Source organism: Ailuropoda melanoleuca, chromosome 3 (genome assembly GCF_002007445.2).
Source record: "Ailuropoda melanoleuca isolate Jingjing chromosome 3, ASM200744v2, whole genome shotgun sequence".
NCBI lineage: Eukaryota > Metazoa > Chordata > Mammalia > Carnivora > Ursidae > Ailuropoda > Ailuropoda melanoleuca.
In genome coordinates, this window is record NC_048220.1 from 16307537 (window position 1) to 16329720 (window position 22184).

General features: G+C 37.5%; 1 pseudogene; it reads right to left on the minus strand.

Moving 5' to 3' along the window:
* Nucleotides 1–1037: 1037 nt before the first annotated feature.
* Nucleotides 1038–2481, minus strand: LOC100475466 (annotated as a pseudogene).
* Nucleotides 2482–22184: the final 19703 nt, after the last annotated feature.

Here is a 22184-nt window from a genome sequence, read left to right on the forward strand (position 1 = left end):
ATTAATTAAAGCAATACACACACACACACACATACCTTTTCCTGCAGCTTTGTTAAAACTTATGTAAAACTGGGGCGCCTGGGTAGTGCAGTCGTTAAGCATCTGCCTTTGGCTCAGGGCATGATCCTGGCGTTCCGGGATCGAGTCCCACATCGGGCTTCTCTGCTGGGAGCCTGCTTCTTCCTCCCCCACTCCCCTGCTGTGTTCCCTCTCTCAACGGCTGTCTCTCTGTCACATAAATAAATAAAATCTTAAAAAAAAAAAAAAAACTTATGTAAAACTACAGAAAATCACACATGAAGGAAAAAAAAAACTGAAAGAAGCCAAAGGGGAAAAAATACCATACCTATAGAAAAACAAAGATAAGAATTGCATCTGACTTGTCCTCAAAAACCATGCAAGCAAGGAGAGTAAATCGAAATATTTAAAGTGTTGAGAGGGAAAAAACCCGCCAACCTAGAATTCTATACCCTGCAAAAAAAATCCTTCAGAAGTAAAAGAGAAATAAAGACTTTCTTAACAAACAAAAACTGAAAGAATTTGTTGCCAATAGACCTGCCTTGTAAGAAATGTTAAAAGAAGTTATTTTGAGTGAGGGAAAGTAATACAGGTCAGAAACTCAAATCTACATAAAATAAGCAAGAACATCAAAGAAGGAATAAGTGAAGGTAAAATAAAACATTCAAGATGTTGGTTTTTGCCAGTATGAATGGTCTGAGATGATGCTCTTCTAAACATATGGCATAAAGTATAAATGAAAAAGAAATACATGAATATATGAAAGTAAAATCATGCTGTAGAAATAAAGGGTTGGGTTTTTTGATAGGATGTTTACCTATGACTTTCCTTTAGACTGAATATAAAAGTGGAAAGAAGTTTTAAGTCTCTCTCAAGAGTTAAATTTCCATTAACATGTGAAAAATCAGAAAGTATTATGATTACTTGAAACAGATAGAAAAAGACATCAGGGACCTCCTTCCCCAACATGCATCTCGGATTTTTTTATTTTGTTTTGTTGTTGCTGTTGTTTGGCTGGGTACAGTATACTTTACTGATGGTACATGACAAGGTCAGGCTTCCCAAAATCTTCCCCTTCTTCATGGGGTCTGGGATGGAAACTGTGTAGAGGTTGGGAGATTCTCAGTGTGTTGGGGGAATGTATTGGAGTGAGGTCTCCCCAAAAGCTGAGGGCCTCTCTCTTCCTTTTGTTCTCACTGGAGCTGGTGGTCCAGAGGGCACTTATCCTTGGAGGCCATGTGGACCATAAGGCCAAATTCACTGTCATACCAGGAAATGAGTTTGACAAAGTGGCCATTGAGGGCATTGCCAGCCCCAGTGTCAAAGAAGGTGGAAAAGTGGGTGTCACTGCTGAAGTCACAGGAGACAACCTAGTCCTCAGTGTACCCCAGGATGCTCTTGAGGGGGGCCTCTGATGCCTGCTTCACCACACTCATAATGTCATCATATTTGGCAGCTTTCTCCAGGCAGCAGGCCAGATCCATGACTGACACAGTGAGGGTGGGGACACAGAAGCCCATGCCATTGAACTTCCCATTCAGCTCAGGGACAACCTTGCCTACAGCTTTGGTAACACCAAAAAAAGCAGAAATGATGTTCCAGGCAGCCCTTTGGCCATCATACCATAGCCTCTCAGAGGGACTGTCTGGGTGGCAATGATGGTGTGGACTGTTGTGATGAGTCCCTTCATGATGCCAAAGTTGTCATGGATGACCTTGGACAGAAGGGCCAAGCAACTGGTAGTGCAGGAGGCATTGCCGACAATCTTGAGGGAGTTGTCATACTTCCCATGATCCACACCCATCACAAACATGGGGGTATTAGCAGATGGGCCAGAGATGATGACCCTCTTGGTCCCACCCTTCAAGTGAGCCCCAGCCTTCTCTATGGTGGTGAAGACCCTAGTGGACTCTGCAACACACTCAGCACCAACATCACAACATTTGATGTTGGTGGGATCTCACTCCTAGAAGATGGAGATGGCTATCAATTGATAACAAGTTTCCCATCCTCAGACTTGACTATGCTGTTGAATTTGCCGTTGGTGGAATCACACTGGAACATGTAGACCATGTAGTTGAGGTCAATGAAGGGGTCATTAGTGGTGACAATATCCACTTTCCCAGAGTTAAAAGCCGCCCTGGTGACCAGGCACCCAATTTGGCCAAATCCTTTTACTCTGACCTTCACCATCGTGTCTTGGGGACACAGCTGGGACTGCACCAGAAGATGCAGCTGTCTGTCAAATGAGGAGGAGCAGAGAGCCCAACTTTGTTGATTATAGTTATACTCAGTGGTGTGGAGGTTAGTATTTAACAACCCCCTTCTGTGGGCCAATACGAGCTGTTCCATCATACCTTCCCCCCCTTTAAGACAGAGGTGTTCAGCTTTCATTGTTATTTTGCCTATTGTTATTGACAAAGCCAAAGTTTTTTCAACAATCTATTTTCCAAGAAAATTTCCAGCTTTGATGAACCCCCTTACCAAGTGTAATTTAATTAGAAATTAGAAAGTAAGTCAATGATATTAGTCTACTAAAACAGTGGTTAAGTCCCTGGGATTTTAGGCACTTAGACTGAAATCTGATCAGCTCTTAGAAGACATGATTTTGAGCTTGCCAAGTAACCTCTGTAAACCTTTTTTCCCCATCTCTAAACTGAATATAATACCAACCCTGCCTTACTACTGCATAAAAATTAAATAACCCATAATGTAACAAATATCCAGTGATGACTATATGTGTACAGCACACAGAATAAAAGAAATCACTCAAATTCCATCACTACTCCTATTCTTTGAGAAGAATAAGAGTATTTACAGTTATAAACTTCCAAACTAATAGTCTCTCTTGTGTAAAAATGAATTCACTTTCCTGAGTTATTTATAGTGGCACTTTAAATTTATTTCCAAAAGTGAACAAGTACATTTAATTTAAAATTAATAAGACCATTATTGTGTATTCATTAAAATTTCATGTGATTATTGGAAGCATTTATAAGGTATGCAGTGGACTCATTATATAGAGAGACAGTAATTAAGCCTTAATAAGTGTAATTTGAAAAATCATTTATAAAAAGATACTATTGAATTTGAGACCTCTTATTTTAAAATCTATCTATAATATGTATTTACTAGAGGCAAAGTAAGAAATTATATGTTTTGTGACTATTTAAACAAATAGAATTAATTTTAGGAACAATGACAAAGGGTAACTCTTTCAGTCAGAGACAATCTGTTGCCTGCTAGAAAACCATAATGCAATCAGGGGATTCTTCTGACTTTCTTCTCTGCATCTTCTCCTTTTTCAATAATCAAGGTCATTACTTAATGATGTCAACAGAGCCTCCCCTTTCTTCTTGCAAACACTGATAATAAATGGCAGGCTTGTCCATGTGTTGTCACAAAGGTCAGCATGTAATTGACATCACTAATAATACCTGTGTGAATTTGATCTGCAGATCATTGCTCTGGTTTTCTTCTTTTCCCTAGTGATTTTTGCAAGGGAAATGGCAATGTTTAAATCTACTTCTTTAAAACATTTGGTCACTTGAATAGCTAAATCATAAATTTCAAGAAGGATCATGAGTATTTCATTTACAATTTTGTCCCCAGCTGCTAGCACAGTGCCTGGTATAAACTAGGGTAGATTTAATAAAGTTTTCTCAAGTGAATGAACGAATGAATGAGTGAATAAAGGAAATAGTGCAAAAATGTCTTTAGAACTTACTAGAATTGTTTGGAGCAGTGCTTTCTGATCTCACAAGTGAGCTCCTTTAATTTTTCTTCATAGTACTTCCTGTAGTTTGAAAATACATGTATATATGTATTTAATTAATTTCTTTAATTAATTAATGACTGCCTCCCCCACTAGATTTTTCTACTTGTAGTAATACTCCCAACTTCCAGGACAGGACCAAGCACAGAGTAGGCACTCAGTAAATACTGATCAAGGAATAAATCCTTCCTATTTAGGTAGCTCTGTGAATTAGTAGACACCAAAGCTCTATTTTAAGATTCTATGCCTCACTTTATAGGATGAGAAAACTCTGCAGTATAAAAGCAAGTCTATTTGATAATATTGATTACATGATGGCATATGCCCCAAGATTTTCAGTTGGCCTTTATACATGGGAAATCTTTAGAGATGGAATTTCATCTCACTTTCTCCAAATAACCATGACATGCAGACCAGCATCTGCATCCCCACTTTTAAAATACGTTATATTCTAAAATATACAACATATTATAAGTTGTATTTTACATGCTCCATTTCTTTCCAGCCAAATGACTTCCAGTTATTGGTCCAACTGTTTTATCTTACTTTTGAAGGTAGGACTAGTAATATTACAAAACAAACAAACAAACATGTATCTGGTCAGGTCTCAGTGAGCACCACAAAGTTGTCTGTGATTTGTGGTCCATACTAAGCCAAAATATATCCAATATATAGCCCTACATACTGTCAATGTAACCTTCAGGTCTCTTTTTATGCTCCAAGGGAAAATGCTGTGGAAAACTCCCCATTCATGAGCTAATAGGCTTTTTCACATTTTTCCCTCTCTCTTCTCAAAGGCGAGATGATTTCAATCTGAACATTAAGCAGTCTCTTATAAAAATATAAATTAATACAATATAAAGCAACAGTAGCAGTAATAATAGCTACCAATTATTAAGGGTCTATTACGTTCCTAGCACTACGCTAAACATTGAAAGTAAACATAAGTCTCATTTTAATATTTTTCTCAAGATCATATAGGTAACAAGGGGGCACAGCTGGTATTTGAACCCACGTCCATAAGAATACAGCAGAGATTCTCAACCTTGACACTTGACATTTTAGGTGAAATAATTCTTTGGTCTAAGTGGGCTGTCCTGTGCCCCTGCCCAACGCATGCTAATGAAACCCCCTCCCAGTTGTGATAACCAAAAATGACTCCAGAAATTGTCAAATGTCCCATAGTGGGGTAAAATCTCCCCCACTCCCTGCCTCTTAATGCCCCACCTATCTCAACCCATCATCCCCACCCCCATCGAGAACCACTGGAACACGATGCCCAGTTTCTTTACTATCATTCACTTCCTCTATGAAGAGAGAAGCCTAAGAGTCCAGCATTCAAATTTAACCTATTTTTGTATTTACTAAAATTGTAAAAACTGGCTATACATTCATATGTCAATTTAACCAAGCAGATGTCTATCTTTACAAGATATACTAGGTAAAACAAACTTCACAAAGGAAGGTATTAAGTTATTGTGAAACTTATTTTCCAGGGCATTGTTTGGAAATGCCTCAATTTTAGAAAACCAAAGGGAAAAAAAATGGACAAAAACCAGAGTATAGTGAACTTTTCATTTGCAAGTTGCAAATCTTTAAGGAATTCAAGTAGTTTCCCAGAATTAAATCTACGAGTTAAAAATGAGAAATAGGATTCCATTTACTGTTTATTTTCCAGTGATTTTTTTGAAGTGGGGTTTACCCTGAAATAAAAGTCAGGAATGTTGTTTCTTCAGGTCACATATTGATAAAGGATAGTTAGAAGGCACCCTTTCCCATTTAATAGATGACGAAAGCCTGATTGGATGACAGGTCCGTGGAGGGTTAATCAGATTAAAACAGCCCCACAACAAGCCCATAAAAACCCCTAAACTTAGAAACTCCACTGGCAATGCTCTCAGGTCCCCTCCCTCTTTGGGAGCTTTGTCCTATCACTCAATAAACCTTGCTTTGCTGCCCACCACTGTCCTGGTCTACTTCTTTATTCTTCGAAGTGACATGACCAAGAACCTCAGGCACCAAAGGAAAAAATCCTGTAAGAATATCTTCTATCACTTTTACCTAAAATCAGAGGATCAAAATTCCAAAGGATTTTTCTAATTGAAGAAATCAATGAAAATTACACCTTGGAATTTTCAATAGTAATTGCTCTATCTTTAGTTTTTAAAAAAAATTAACTTCATTTCTCATACAGAATTACATTGCTGTGTTTTGTTTTTGCTTTTTTTTTTTTTCTTCTTCTTCTTGGCTCTCCTGTTTCCAAGTTTCACTGTAGGTATAAAGATGGATAGCACTGCATAGTCATTTACTTTAAACCACAACTCAGTCACTCGGTATCAGAGACAAAGTAAATTAACCTGCTAACGGGAGTCTCCAGCTATTTTGTTCCTAAGAAGAGTTTATTTATTCTCCTGCTCAATAAAACAACACCAGGACTGATACAACATTCCTCTAAATTAAATGAACTTGAAAAATTAAATCCCAATAACAGTGAGACTTGTGTTTCTAACCATGATGAAGTAACTGGTATCAATGAAACCTTCTGGGAAAACAGCTCCAAAACTGGACAGCATATCTGAGACAACGATTTTCAAGAATTCAACATGTTGAGAAAAGTAGGACAGGCAAAACTGATTCCATGTTTGTTGTAGTTTTCTGCCTACAGACACCTTCTTGACAATGCACAGAAAAGTAGCCCCCAAGCACAGAGTGGTGAGCAAGACAATCTGAGTTGAGGAGAAAAGGTCAGGGTCTGGGTCTGCAGAAACAGCTGACTTTATAAGACAGAGGAGCAAAAGAAGAGAAGGAAGCACAAATCCAAGGACCCAGATGTCAGTGTGACAGCTTGCCTCAGGCCCTTGGCTGAGAGCAGGGCTGTGGGTGTAAACAGTAAAATGCCACAGGTGGAAGGTGCATAGAGAGACTGTAGCCCCAGCCACGCCAGAGGCAGGAATGTCACCACGCACATTTGCCATTCCGTGGAGATCCCAAAACGTCACACCTTACAACTCAGGACTATGCCCTAGATTGAAGGCCATGACCAAGGACTAAGGACAAAATGGAAAACCAAGCCCAACAAGAACAAGAAGATTCACTAATAATTGCCTGCCAAAAGAAGAAAAAGAAAGAAAAAAACACCACTACTCAAAGGAGGACAACATAATCTACTGGCAGGAGGGGTAAGGAATTCTAAATGTGTATAAACCTACCAACAAAGCTCAAAAATACAAAAAGCAAAAATGGACAGAATCAAATAAAAAACTTAGGTGGACACATTTTAAATAATTAACTTATAATAAAATACAGAGTTAAGGTGTTCATTTGAATTTTAATAATTATGTATACCTACTCCCATTACTGCCACACGTATACACACCAAAAAAACCAAGGTACAGCACATTTTCATCAACTCCAAAATTTCCCAATACCCTTTTCTAGTCAAATAGCTATCTCAAACCCAAGTAACCCCCTTATGTCTTTACCATAGCTTAGTTTTGTCTCTGGAGTTCGTGTAAATAGAACCATGTAGCACGTACTCTTCTCGTGTTCAGTTTTGTTTGCATAATGTAATGATTAAACATTAAGATTCAAACACCTTGTTGCATATATCCATCGCTTTATGGGTGAACATATCACAGTTTATTCATATTCCTTTTGAAAGACATTTGGGTTGTATCCAGTTTTTGCCTATTACGAAGAAGGCCACTATAAACATTCTTCTGTGAATATGTTATTTCTCTTGAAAAATACCTAAGAATGAAATTGCTGGGTCATAGGAGATTTATGTTTAACTTTATAAGAAACTGACAAATATTGTTCCAAAGTTGTTGTATTGCTTTAACTTTCCATTAAAAAAATGTAGGAGAATTTCATGAGCTCCATATGTTCACCAATACTGGGCATTTTTAGATAAAGATTAGTTATAGACATAGATACAGATATATAGACACACTGTTATTAGATACATAGATATCATTTTTTTGCTATTCTAATAAATGTGAAACAGTATCTCACTGTGGTTTGAATTTTTTATTTCCTTGGTGAGAAATGATAAACATCTTATTATGTGTTTAATGAATGTTCATATATCATCTTTTGTGAAGTGTCTATTCAAGCAATTTGCTCATTTTTAAAATCTGGGACATTCATGTTCCTATTATTGAATTTAAAGTGTTCCTTGTACTTTTTTATTCAAGTCAAATGTAGGTGTTGTGACTATTTCTCCCAGTTTCTGGCTTTTATATTAGGTTTTTTTAAATATTAGTTTTACATTTTATATTTATTTATTTCATGATGTCTTTTGATGAAACCCACTTTCTCAATAATTTCATTGAAAGTTTGCACTGTTTATGCATCAACCAAGAAATCTTGGACTCCACCAAACTTACAAAGATATTCTCTCTTATTTTATTTTTCTAGCATAAGCTTTATAGTTCTGTTTTAAATTTTTCATAAATTAACCATCACAAATTATTTATTTTTTATTGAAATAAAATTAACATATTACATTAGTTTCAGACATGTAATATAATGATTCAATAATTCTATATATTGCCCAGTGTTCATCAAGATAAGTGTATGCTTAATCTCCTTTATCTATTTCACTCTTCCCCCACCCACCTCCTCCCTGACAACCACCAGTTTGTTCTCTTTATTTAAGAATCTGTTTCTTCGTTTGTCTCTTTTTCTTTCTTTGTTTGTTCATTTGAAAGTTTCTTAAATTCCATGTGAGTGAAATCATATAGCATTTGTCTTTCTCTGACTGAGTTATTTTGCTTAGCATTATACTCTTTAGCTCCATCCATGTTGTTGCAAATGGCAAGATTTCATTCTTTTCTATGGTTGAGTAATATTCCACTGTGTATATATACCACATCTTCTTTATCCATTCATCTATAAATGGACACCTAGTTTGCTTCCATAGCTTGGCTATTGTAAATATGCTACTATAAACATAGGGGCACATGTATTATTTTGAATTGGTGTTTTCGTTGTGTTTGGGTAAATACCCAATAGTTGTAGAATTACTGGATTGTATGGTAATTCTACTTTTAATTTTTTGAGGAAACTCCATACTGTTTCCCACATTAGCTGCACCAATTTACATTCCCAACAGGGCACAAGGGTTTTCTCTGCATCCTTGCCTACACGTTATTTCTTGTCCTTTTGATTCAAGCCATTGTGACAAATGTAACGTGATATCTCATTATAGTTTTGATTTGCATTTCTCTGATGATTAGTGATGTTGAGTTTATTTTCATGTGTGTGTTGGCTATCTGTATGTCTCTTTGGAAAAATGATTATCCAGATACTTTGCCCATTTTTTAAACACTTTTTTAAATTTCATTTATTGATTTGAGAGAGAGAGAGAACACGAGCAGGAGGGAGAGGTAGAAGGAGAGGGAGATGAAGACAGCCCCCCTGAGCAGGGAGCCTGACATGCGGCTCGATCCCAGGACTCCAAGATCATGACCTGAGCTGAAGGCAGATGCTTAACCCACTGAGCCACTCAGGTGCCCCTGCTCATTTTTTAATCAGACTGCTTGGTTTTAGGTATTGAGTTGTATAAGTTCTTTTTTCTTTTTTTTTAAAGATTTACTTACTTTTTTGAGAGAGAGAGAGAGTGAGAGTGCACATGCACACAGTGGGAAGAGGGGCAGAGGGAGAGGAAGAGAGAGAATCTCAAGCCGACTCCCCACCAAGCAGGGAGCCTGATGTAGGTCTTGATTCCACAATCCATGAGATCACAACCTTAGCCAACATCATGAGCCATCGCCCAACCAACTGAGCCATCCGGGAGCCCAAGTCGTATAAGTTCTTTATATATTTTGAACACTAACCCCTGATCAAATAAATCATTTGAAAATATCTTCTCCCATTCAGTAGGTTGTATTGTCATTTTGTTGATGGTTTCCTTTATTATGCAAAAGCCTTTTCTTTTTGTGTAGTCCTAATAGTTTATTTTTGCCTTTATTTCCCTTACCTGAGGAGACATATCTAGAAAAATATTGCTAAAGCTGATGTCAAAAAATTACTGCCTATGTTTTCTTCTAGCAGTTTTATGGCTTCAGGTCTCACATATAGGCCTTTAATCTATTCTGAGTTTATTTTTGTGCATGGTGTCAGAAAGCGGTCCAGTTTTTTTCTTTTACACGTAGCATCCCACATAGATTATTTTTGTGTAAAACTTTGTGGTGGAGGTCAAGGTTTCTTTTTCTCATTGATATGCAGGTGTTCCAGTTATGTTTTTGACAAAGACTTTGCTTTTTCATTGATTTAACTAGGCACACTGATCAAATATCAATTGGCAATGTGTGCACTTTGCACATAGACTCATATTCTTCTATTTCTAGATTTACTTTCCTGTTTCATTGCCCTAATATAGTCTATCCTCATTTATATAGAAATGTGTATTTCCATATATTTATTATATACATGTATGGAAATATGTGTACACATCACATACATATATTTTCTGGACTCTCTATATATTTCTGTTAATTTATTCATCTGAACACACACTAATGATGCATCGTCTTAGCTCCTATAGATTTATAGTAAATCTTGAGACCAAGTACAGTTAAGCCCTCCAACTTTGTTCTATTTTAAGATTGTTTGGACTATTCTAAGTTGTTTACATTTCCATATGTATTTTGGAATCACCTTACTATTTCTTCAAAATAGCCTGCTGGAATTGTGATAGAACTTAGATCTATAGATCAGTTTAGGTACAACAGAAAACTTAACAATATAACTCCTCCATTCATGAATATGATATTGTATATATACTTAGGACTTCTGTAATTTCTCTCAGCTGTGTATCATAGTTTTCCATGTGAGGGGTCTTACATATCTTTCATTAGGTCTACTCCTTAGGATTTGATGTTTTTAAATACTATTATGATGGCATTGATTTTTAACTTAATTTTCAAATGGTTTGTTGAATGTATATAGAAATGTAATTGATTTGGGGCGCCTGGGTGGCACAGCGGTTAAGCGTCTGCCTTCGGCTCAGGGCGTGATCCCGGCGTTAGAGGATCGAGCCCCACATCCGGCTCCTCCGCTAGGAGCCTGCTTCTTCCTCTCCCACTCCCCCTGCTTGTGTTCCCTCTCTCGCTGGCTGTCTCTATATCTGTTGAATAAATAAATAAAATCTTTAAAAAAAAAAAGAAATGTAATTGATTTATATGTTAATATTATATTCTCGATCTTTCAAAACACACTTTTTAGTTTAATCATTTTTCTTATAAATACCACAGAGTTTTCTAGAACCACAATCATGTCATCCTCAACTAACGAGAGTTTTACTTCTTGTTTTTCAATCCATATTTTGTTTATTTTGTTTTTCTGTACTATTGAATTGGTGTGGACTTCTAGCAAAAGTTGAATAGAAATAGTGAGAATAGATATTTTTGCTTTTTTCCAAAATTTAAGGGGAAAGGATTAATGTTTTAACATTAAGTATGATATTAGCCATAGATTTTTCATAGATGACTTTTACCATTTAAGGCATTTCCCTTCTATTATTTGATGAGAGCTGATGTCTTGAAACAGTATTAAATTTTGTTATTTGCTTTTTTTGCATATAATGGGCAATTACATGGATTTTTTATTTTATTTTGTTAATGAGATGAATTATAATGTTTGCTATTCAAATGGCAAATCAACCGCATTGATTGCTGGGATGAATTCATTGGTCATGTTGTATTATCCTTTTAATGTGTTATTAGATTTGATTTGCTAATTTTTAAAAGAGAATTTTGTGCTATATTCATAACAGATATTTTATTTTTATTCTTTTTTGGGGGGAGGTCTATGAGAAGTTTCAGTATTTAGGTTATCCTGGCCTTAAAAAAAAAAAAAAAAACAGAATTATGAAGTCTTCCACTGCTGCTATTTTTCTGAAAGAGCTTATATATATTGTAATTACATCTTTTAAAAATATTTGTTAGAATGCTTGAGGAAAGACATCAAGGATGGAGAGTGTCATATGGGGAGGAGAGGTATTTAGTCATCAAGAATTCAGCTTCTTTTTTTTTTTTTTTTTTTTTTTTTTTTTTTTAAAGATTTTATTTATTTATTTGACAGAGATAGAGACAGCCAGCGATAGAGGGAACACAAGCAGGGGGAGTGGGAGAGGAAGAAGCAGGCTCACAGCAGAGGAGCCTGACGTGGGGCTCGGATCCCATAACGCCGGGATCACGCCCTGAGCCGAAGGCAGACGCTTAACCGCTGTGCCACCCAGGCGCCCCAAGAATTCAGCTTCTTGAATGAGTAAATATGACACTATTCCTATTTACTATTTCTTTTTATGTTAATTTTGTAATATCTGTCTTTCAAGAAACTTGCCCATTCATCCAAATTGTAGAATTTATTGGCATAGAATTATCCATTGTATCTTATTGTTTTCATTATGACATCTATAGTTTATACACCTATTGATGCCCTCCTTCTAATTCCTGATGTTGATAATTTGTGTGCTCTCCTCTTTTTTTCCCCTTGACAAGTCTTGTTAGGGAATTAAAATTTTATTAATCTTTTTTAAAAACCAACTTTTTATTTTGTTAGAAACATAAGACTAAATTAAACTTGAAATAAGTAGAATGAAGTAAACAGCAAAGACAACAAATGGAAATCACTGACAAAGAAAAGACCATATAGAAAACCTTAATAAAGTCAAATAGTAATACTTCGAAAATTTTTTAAAAATTAAAAAATATCTAGTAAGACTGAAGAAGGATTAAAAGCAAAAATTCAAATCACCAGTATCAGGATTATCACTACATATACTACGTATGTTAAAAAGTACCTTTATATCAATAAAATGAACAGCTAAGGTAAAATGGACAACTCCTCAAAATACACAAATTATCAAAGTGACACAAGAACAAAGAAATTTTTTAAATAGCCATATATCTGTTAAAAATTGAGTTTTCACTTACAACTTTTCCAGGTACAAATGGTTTCATTTGTGAATTCTATCAGATATTTAAGGGGGGAAAAGTTAATTTAAGTGGTTTCTCTAATGAATTCTTACAAATATTTGAAAAAAATAATTCTTATACATACTTGAAAATAATACAGGAGGACACAACATTTCCTAACATCTTTGTGTGGTTGACATAACCCTGACAAGAAACCTACGAAGATATTATAAGAAAAATAACTACAGACCAATATCTCTCATGAATGAAAAAATTCTCAACAAAATATCAGCAAATCATATATGGAAATATATAGAAAGAATAACAGAACATGACCAAGTGAGGTTTATCCCAGGGATGCAAAATTAATTTATCATTTGTATAAATTGATGTCATTCACCACATTAACCAAATAAAAAGGAATGAATGAGTACCTCAATACACACAGAAAATTTTTTAGCAAAATTTGGTGACCATTCATGATAAAACAAAAACCCCTTATCGAACCAAAAAATAAAGGAGCTGCCATAATCTCATAGAGGGCACCTATTTCTTAAAAACATCTATAGCTACCATTATACTTAATGGTGAAACAGTGAATTCTTTCCCCCTTAAAATTGTGAATAATGCCGGGATATTAATTTTTAACAAGTCTATGTGGCATTGTACTAGAGGTCTTAGGCAACAATTAAGGCAAGAAACGTAAATGAAAGTTATAAAGATTAAAAAAAAAGAAATAAAACTATACTTCATCCAAACTTTTGTTGTGGGATGTTGGAGTAGTATATTTATATTGGGGAATACTCCCCATCAATAAAAAAACCAAACTGGGGGCGCCTGGGTGGCGCAGTCGTTAAGTGTCTGCCTTCGGCTCAGGGCGTGATCCCAGTGCTCTGGGATCGAGTCCCACATCAGTCTCCTCCACTAGGAGCCTGCTTCTTCCTCTCCCACTCCCCTTGCTTGTGTTCCCTCTCTCGCTGGCTGTCTCTCTCTGTCAAATAAATAAATAAAATCTTAAAAAAAAATAAAAATAAAAAAATAAAAATAAAAATAAATTAAAAAACCAAACTGATTATACATACAACATAAATAAATCTCAAAACACTTGATGAGGAGCAAAGAGAAGCCAGATACAAGAGTATGTACCATATGATTGTATTTATGTGAATTTTCAGAAGAAGCAATCTAGAACAAAAGACTTCAGAAAAGTGGTTGCTTTCAGGAAAAGGGTTGCTTTCTCTTTTTGGCTGGAGAAACAATAAGGAAATCTGGGGTGATGGGAATGTTTTCTATTTTGATAGAGCTATTGGTTAGGTGGTTGTGTGCATTTCCCGGAACTCATTAAACCATACCATTTAAGATTTATTTCACTGAGGGACGCCTGGGTGGGGCAGTCGTTAAGCATCTGCCTTCGGTTCAAGGCGTGATCCCAGCGTTCTGGGATCGAGCCCCACATCAGGCTCCTCTGCTAAGAGCCTGCTTCTTCCTCTCCCACTCCCCCTGCTTGTGTTCCCTCTCTCGCTGGCTGTCTCTGTCAAATAAATAAATAAATAAAATCTTTAAAAAAAATAAGATTTATTTCACTGAAAGTAAGTTACACCTCAACAAAAAAATATAAAGAAAATGCACAAAAAAGTCACTACATCAGGCAAAATGAATCTGTTGCGCTAAAAGTCCAGATAGTGTTTACGCAATGTATGGAATTGGGACATGAGAGAGAAAGGAAGCAGCCTCTCCAGGACTGATAATGTTCTGTGTCTCAATCTGGGTACTGTTCGTGCCGATCTGTTTACTTCGTAAAATTTCAAGTACACTGATGATACCGGCATTTTTTAGTAGGTTCAATATAATTAGCATTTCAAATTTTTGATGCTAGTCATCACAAAAGGCCTCTCCATCAATTCCTAGTTAGAAATGCATACACTGTGTCATCGGTACCATGGATGTAGAGGCTGCTAGCTGTACCGCCCTATTGTGCATAATAACCTCCTAGTGGAAACGCTTTAACCTGTTACTATGACAGCATGCTTTGACTATGGCATTCACAGAGAATGAATCTTTTCAATTTAATCTGTCCAGTTGCTTTGTTATTAAAGATGACAAGGAAGCAACAGCGAGCATCACTAGAGAAATAGCGGCAATATACATCTGTCACATTATAATACAGTGGGATCGGAGATCATTCAGGAGTGTCATAATTGTAATTTCAGAAAACCAAATACTATTTGTGTGATAACATCCACCTGTACCTCTTTAACTTGTATTTTCAATTTGCTGCTTGTTTACATCTATTCAAAACTGAAGTGCTGCCTGTCATTAAATACTATGTAAATAAGTTAGGCCTAACTGTGAAGCTAACAGGGAAACTTCAGCATCTGGGGCCAGAAGATTCTATTTTAACAACACACATATGGTCCTTGAGGCATAGCTCAAGCATTTTGATAGACATGCCAAGATTCAGCGAAGGAGACAGACTTTTACCGCAGATGAAACTATCTTGCGGTGAAAGAGAACAGATTAATGGAAGTGTCAGGGTTCTTTGGTTGCAATCTACAGAAACTTGTTCTGGCTAACACATGCAAAAAAAAAAAAAAAGAGAGAGAATTCATCAAAAATAGATTTGGGAATTGCTCATTGGATTAAGGTGAGGAAGGACAACAGGGTATCTGGGAGGCCTTGAGAAGGGGCACTGAGCGAAATGTGGATTAGAGACCGCACGGTCCCACCTCACGTTCTCTTGGGTCAACTTTTATTCCAGCCATTGCTGCAGAATACAACTACACAGGTATAATGTAACAGCCCCCCTGTACAGGGGCTTCTCCGCTCCGTAGTATGTGCGTGAGAGCTCACTCAGGCACCTACCCCAAAATATGGAGATGTGAAGGAGTCCCAATTAGTGGGACATGAGCTGCTGGAAAAATATCACCCTCTTCCATCCCCCAACTGGGCAATTTTGAACCACTTTCCACATGGCTCCACATACAGTCCCTAGCAAGATTAAATCTCAATTGCCTCGGGCTATGATCAGCCAGAAGATGCAGCTCTCACTGAACTCTCCCTCCTTCTCTGTTTCTGCCTTCAGGCCCACAAGCCCTGTGCTAGGCTCTACTCTTGCAGGGAAATCTCAGCTAAACCAAAAGTTGTGTGCAGGGCCCTGTGGCTACCACAGGAGATAAATTTCAAATCTCTTCAGTCATTTTTGATCCTCTGCTCATGATTCAAATCCTTAGAGCACACACTTGACCAAGCTTCGGTCCCATGTCCACCACATACCTATGAAGGCTAAGGCACAACAGACAGTCCCTCAGAAAGGAAGAGGTAATCTGTAGAAAGAGAGAGAGAAAGGAAGAGAAATAAAGAATGAAAAGAAAAGAAAAGAAAGTTTGTCCTTCCTGTATCTTTCTGTGTCCAAAACATTGCATTAAAAACCTGAGAAGCAAACTCTGTAGAATGAAATTATTTAAATTATATTCCTAACTTAACAGCACATATAATATCATATTTACAATGAATTTACTTCACTAAGTGTTTGAAATTATAGGTTACTTATACTTATGGTCCTTGATTAAAAATTCATCAAGAGGGGTGCCTAGGTGGCTCAGCTGTTAAGTGTCTGCCTTCAGCTCAGGTCATGATCCCAGCATCCTGGGATCAAGCCCCACATTGGGCTCCCTGCTTGGCAGGAAGCCTGCTTCTCCCTCCCCCACACCCCTTGCTTGTGTTCCCTCTCTCGCTGTCTCTCTCTATCAAATAAATACATAAAATCTTTAAAAAAAAATTCATCAAGAATCTGATGATGTTTGGTTAGAACCTCCTATCCTACTCTATTGCAAAGTTGGACACACATTGCCACCAGAAAGGAACCAAGCTTTCTTTCTTTTTTCTTTTTTTAAGATTTTATTTGTTTGTCAGAGAAAGAAAGAGGGAAAGTACAAGCAGGGGAAGCAGGAGGCAGAGGGAGAAGCAGGGTCCCTGCTGAGCAAGGAGCCTGATGTGGGGCTCAATCCCAGGACCCTGGGATCATGACCTGAGCTGAAGGCAACGCCCAACCAACTGAGCCACCTAGGCATCCCAGGAACCAAGCTTTCTACACAAGATGGAGTAAGCACATTCCACCATACTAATCTCACTAATTACAACTGAACATTCTAAACAAAATATATAGAGCAACTATCAGAAGACTGTGAGGGGAGATGAGGCAGACTGGCTAAGGACCTGCACCTTCAAGGAAAAAAGTGGTGGTGAGCGCCCTGGTTTGGTTTGGTTTTGTCTCCTCTATTTCTTAGCCTACAACCTGAAACACCAAGCAATAAAAGATGCAAAAATTAAATAAGAGACTGCCCTCGTAGCCAAAGCATGGGGAAGAAGGCACCCCCTCAGGACAGACCCACTGAACTCTACCTCCCCTACTGCAGCAAACACCTCAAAAGAAATTGCCGGTCCCTCTTCCCATCAGGCATTGCAGCGACTAGGGAGCAGAGCCAAGTCAAACACCCCACACTGCACTAATCAAGCAGAGGCTGCAGGGGGCCTCCTCCTCCCCACCCCCCACCCCGGGTGCTGGGGATACTATGGAGTGGAATCCTGTCAATAAGCCCCACTATGCATTAATTACAGAAGAGGCTGAGCCCTGTCCCATACCCTATCCAATAGCCCATCTTACTCTACATGAATATAAGCAGAGGCACCATCCCTCCTTTTTCATCAGGCCCTATGAAGACTGTGGAAGGAACCCCATCTACAGGCCCTGCCCTGCACCAAGGAAACATCAGCCAAGAAGAGACACTCCACCTCTGGCCAATCAGAATGGGGAGATTGGGAGATTGGATTAAGGAGAGCAGCAGGCTGGGAAAAGAGATTCTTCTATCTCAGCATAAACTCGAAATCCACCCCCAAGAAGCCCATGTGAGAAACTGATTAGCATCAATACAGCAAAAGCTTTGAGAAGTGAACTGTGGGGTAGGATAGCACTCAGGGGTCAACCTGGCCTCAGCAGCACACAAACAGGATAATCTAAGTAACACTGCAGAAGTTCCAAAACTAAACTGACACTGGAACTATAACCCACCTACACAATTTGGCCAAGTCATACTTTCTGAACCTAAACAGCTCGGTTGCCTGGTAAAACAGAAGACTTAAAAAGCATCCGGAGTATCACGACCCATACTTTAAAAGCCCAGAACGCAACCCAAAATTATGTGTCATACCAAAAACCAACGAATTCTCAATTCAAATGAGAAAAGATTATCAACAGATGCCAACATCGAGAAATCCTAATGCTGGAATTATCTGACAAGAATTTTAAAGCAGTTATCATAAAAATGCTCCAACAAGAAATTACAAACTCTATTGAAACAAATGAAAAAACGGAAATCTCCAGCAAAGAAAGAGAAGATAGAACAAAGAAACAAATAAAAATTTTAGAACGAAAAATAAAGTAACTGAAATTTAAACTCCCTAGATTGGCTCAGGAGCAGAATGGAGATAACAGAGGGGGAAAAAAGTCAGTAAATATAAAGACAGAGCAATAGAAATTATCCAATATGAACAAAGAGAAAATGGAGTAAAAATATAAAGTGCAGAGCCTCAGGAATAGTGGGGCAATAATAAAAGATCTATCACTTGTGTCACTGAGGTCCCAGAAGGAAACAAGGCAGAGGTTGGGGCTAACAAAAAAAATTTGAAGAAATAGTAGTTGAAATATTCCCAAATTCAAAAATAACATAAATCTACATTTTTTTAAAAAGCCATAAACAGGATAAATGCAAAGAAATACATTCTCTGATATATCATAATCAAAATTCTGAGAACTAAAAAAAAGAAAAAAGAAAAAATGTGAAAACAGCAAGATAGAAACAATATGTTACCTATAAGAGAGCAACAATTCAAATCCCCAAATATTTCTAACCAGAAGAAACGAAGCTAAAAGGAGTTGCCCAACATTTTTTAAGTGAAGTAAGAGAACTATCAACCCAGAATCCTACATCCTATGAAAATATACAGGGAGTTTCACGAAGAAGGAGAAGAGAAGAGGGAGAAGGAAGCGAAGGGGGAGAGGAGAGGGAGTGGATGGGGAGGGTGGAAGGAAGGAAGGAAGGAAGGAAGGAAGGAAGGAAGGAAGGAAGGAAGGAAAGAAGGGTCATATATTTGGCTTTGCTTGAAAAATCTCAATACCTGGCCATCAGGGCCTGAATTCTCACAGTGCAAAACAGTGGTCTTGAGGCAGAGAGAGCTGTTCCCTTTAGATGAACACATGCATTCCCTACATTCTCTATTTACCAGAACATCCTTCGATAGCCTCTAACCCTGGGTACTATTTCAGCCCTCAGTTCTACTTGTCTGGCTGTTGCAGGCATTAGGTTTATGAAATCCAGACGATTAGCTCTAAAGCTTCCTAAGGACTCTATTAAAAGCTATTTATCCCCAGAAAGGAACCCATACAAGCAATTTTGCATTTATTTTCAAAGGTCATCCACCCACATGTTCCTAAGATTCTCCAGACTCCACTTTCAGAGCCCTGATTTCAAACAGCTAGTGTACAATCCTCTTTGCACACAGATTGAGAGCATTTCTGTGTTAGTGTTATTTAGGAATGCCTCTTATATTGTCATACGTGTTTGCTGCATTATGTAGGAATATTCAATTCTGCTCTAGAGAACAAGACAAATAAGGAAGATAAATGAAACTAAATATAAAAGCAAATACCTTGTAAAACATATTAGACATAGACAAAATAGGTAGAGCCTACACAGGAAGGAGTAGAAGGACCAAGTAGCTGCCTAAATATTCATTAGGCACCCAACAGTTTCTGGCATGAAATTTATAGAATGGGTGAATGAATGAATGAATGAATGAATGCAAGGCTCAGCTTCTCCAGTACATTATACCTCTTCTTCTATTTCTAATATATTACTATTTTTTCCTTATTCATTAGTGCATCTCTATTAGATAATAAATTTATTGGCTACAAGAGCCATAAATTTCATGCACATGGCAGAAGTTAATAAGGATCTGAAAGCAGTGTCACACATAAAGCAGTGATTCTCAGACTCAAGGATACAAGACAGTCACCTTGGAAACTTCTTTAAAACGCAGATATCGCAGAGCCTCTCCCAGAAGTTTTGATTCAGTACATGATATAAAAATGTGCATTTTCACCCAAACTCCCACTACTCTTGATGCAGGGGCTCCAAACACAATGTATCAAAAACTACTGAATAGGGAATGTAGGAAACACTAGGGTAAGTGGTAATCTCTACTTTCTCACTAATTATGAGTATTATAAAATAGATTAAAATAAACATCAGAGCAGCCTGAAAGACACTGAGGGACAGGTGGACCCAACTGCTTCCCCTTAGGTGCTGTGATTTGGAGGTGGGGAGGTAGCGATGGAGAATTTACTGTTCTCTGTATGTAAAAGAGAGAGAGAGGGACCACCACAGAGCAATAGTACATGGGTATTTTTCTCCTTTTCCTTATCTTTCTACCAGTTGGCAGAGCTTCTGCCCAGCCAGTTGCCTCCTTGCTATCATTGCCCATGGCGAGAAGATGGGGAGAAGCAAGACCCATGGCTTAGTTTCTGGGACAACTGCTCCATTTTGTCACCCCAAGGGTTAAATGGTTCTGCTTCCTGTTTGGTTTCATAATACTCATTATTCAACAGGCATTTATAGCAAGCCTAGTTAAACTTAAGAGCCAATGTAAAATTTTTAATTAATATTTAGATTTTTTTTTAAGAATTACTTTCAGGGGCGCCTGGGTGGCACAGCGGTTAAGCATCTGCCTTCAGCTCAGGGTGTGATCCCGGTGTTATGGGATCAAGCCCCACATCAGGCTCCTCTGCTATGAGCCTGCTTCTTCCTCTCCCTCCCCCTGTTGTGTTCCCTCTCTCTCTGGCTGTCTCTATCTCTGTCAAATAAATAAATAAAATCTTTAAAAAAAAAAAAAAGAATTACTTTCAGACAGCCGCAGACCGAGGATGTACATTAAGATCAGCAGAAGGTGAAGGCTTGAAAAAGTAGGAAGACTTTTCAAGTTGAGCAATTATTTTATGCGTGGGTTCGTAGTAGTTGAAATAGTCAGTTGGATTCTCTTCACTTCTGTTTTACTTTATAAAAATGTTGTGTAGTGCTTTTCAACCCTGCTGCCACCTGAGTTCAAATTCACCTACATATTCTAGTCCCCAACTTTCTCAAAAACTGCCAATCTAAATACTCAAGCTTTAGGGGTGCCTGGGTGGCACAATCGTTAAGCGTCTGCCTTTGGCTCAGGGCGTGATCCCAGCGTTCTGGGATCGAGCCCCACATCAGGCTCCTCCACTAGGAGGCCTGCTTCTTCCTCTCCCACTCTGCCTGCTTGTGTTCCCTCTCTCGCTGGCTGTCTCTGTCAAATAAATAAATAAAATCTTTAAAAAAAAATACTCAAGCTTTAATTTCTGGAACACGTAATGGTCAATTAGGAATTCTGGATAATACATGTAATAATGCAATGTATCAGTTGATTAGGAAGAACTCTTTTACATATCTGGAAAGTGTTTATTTACTGTTCTGTTGAATCTGCATGAAGTTGGATTAGAATTACAAGCTCTTCGAAATGCAAAGAAATCCACAACTAATTGAAAGTACCATGTTTATGGTACGCTAAGTAAAGGCAACTGTCTTCTTGCCCAAACTCTTGCTTTTCCCAGTTCAAAACAGTAGTTTGTAAAGAAACAAATAGCTAACCTTGTGATAAAACAGATGGAACATTTACTGCCTCCTTCCCTGACATGATATGACCAAGGAAATAAGGGGTGAGTTCAGTACTAAGGGTCATTAGAATAGCAATAGAAATATATAATAGATATAATTCTCTATTAACTGGCTGGACCTTACTTGAATAATATGGGTGATGACTCCAATATTTTGATTTTCCATCCAATAAGAGAGTATACAAAAAGAAAGAGAGGTAAAAATTCTAGTATTATTTAACGCTGTACTGAGCCAGACCCAGGCAGCCATACAAAAAGCAAACAAATAAACCACTGATCTAATACAATAAATCAGCTTCAGGCTATACTGGGTAATGCAAAGGAAACACAGCCCCATCAGGAAATACTAACCTCCTACCTTATAGGAATCTTCCAAAGACAATTATACACTGACGTCATCCCTTCATGATTTAGTCAATGTGTTTACCTTGGTTTCATACTACTTTCCTTCTTTTATATTTAGATAAAAGCTAGGAAAAAAAATAGTACGTTTCTTTCAAGTTTGCTACCAATATATGACATGAGAAACATCTTCCTGATTTTACCATTGATTGCTTAATGAATTTACTATTATCTTCATTGTGTGAGAGTTTTATTCCATGAGAAGGTTGTATTTGTCTTTTCAAATGTCTAAAGGCCAAAATTCAGAATCTTTATTAAAAGATTTTTTACTTTGTAAGACACTTTCAGATTATTTTATATTAAAAGAATGTATATA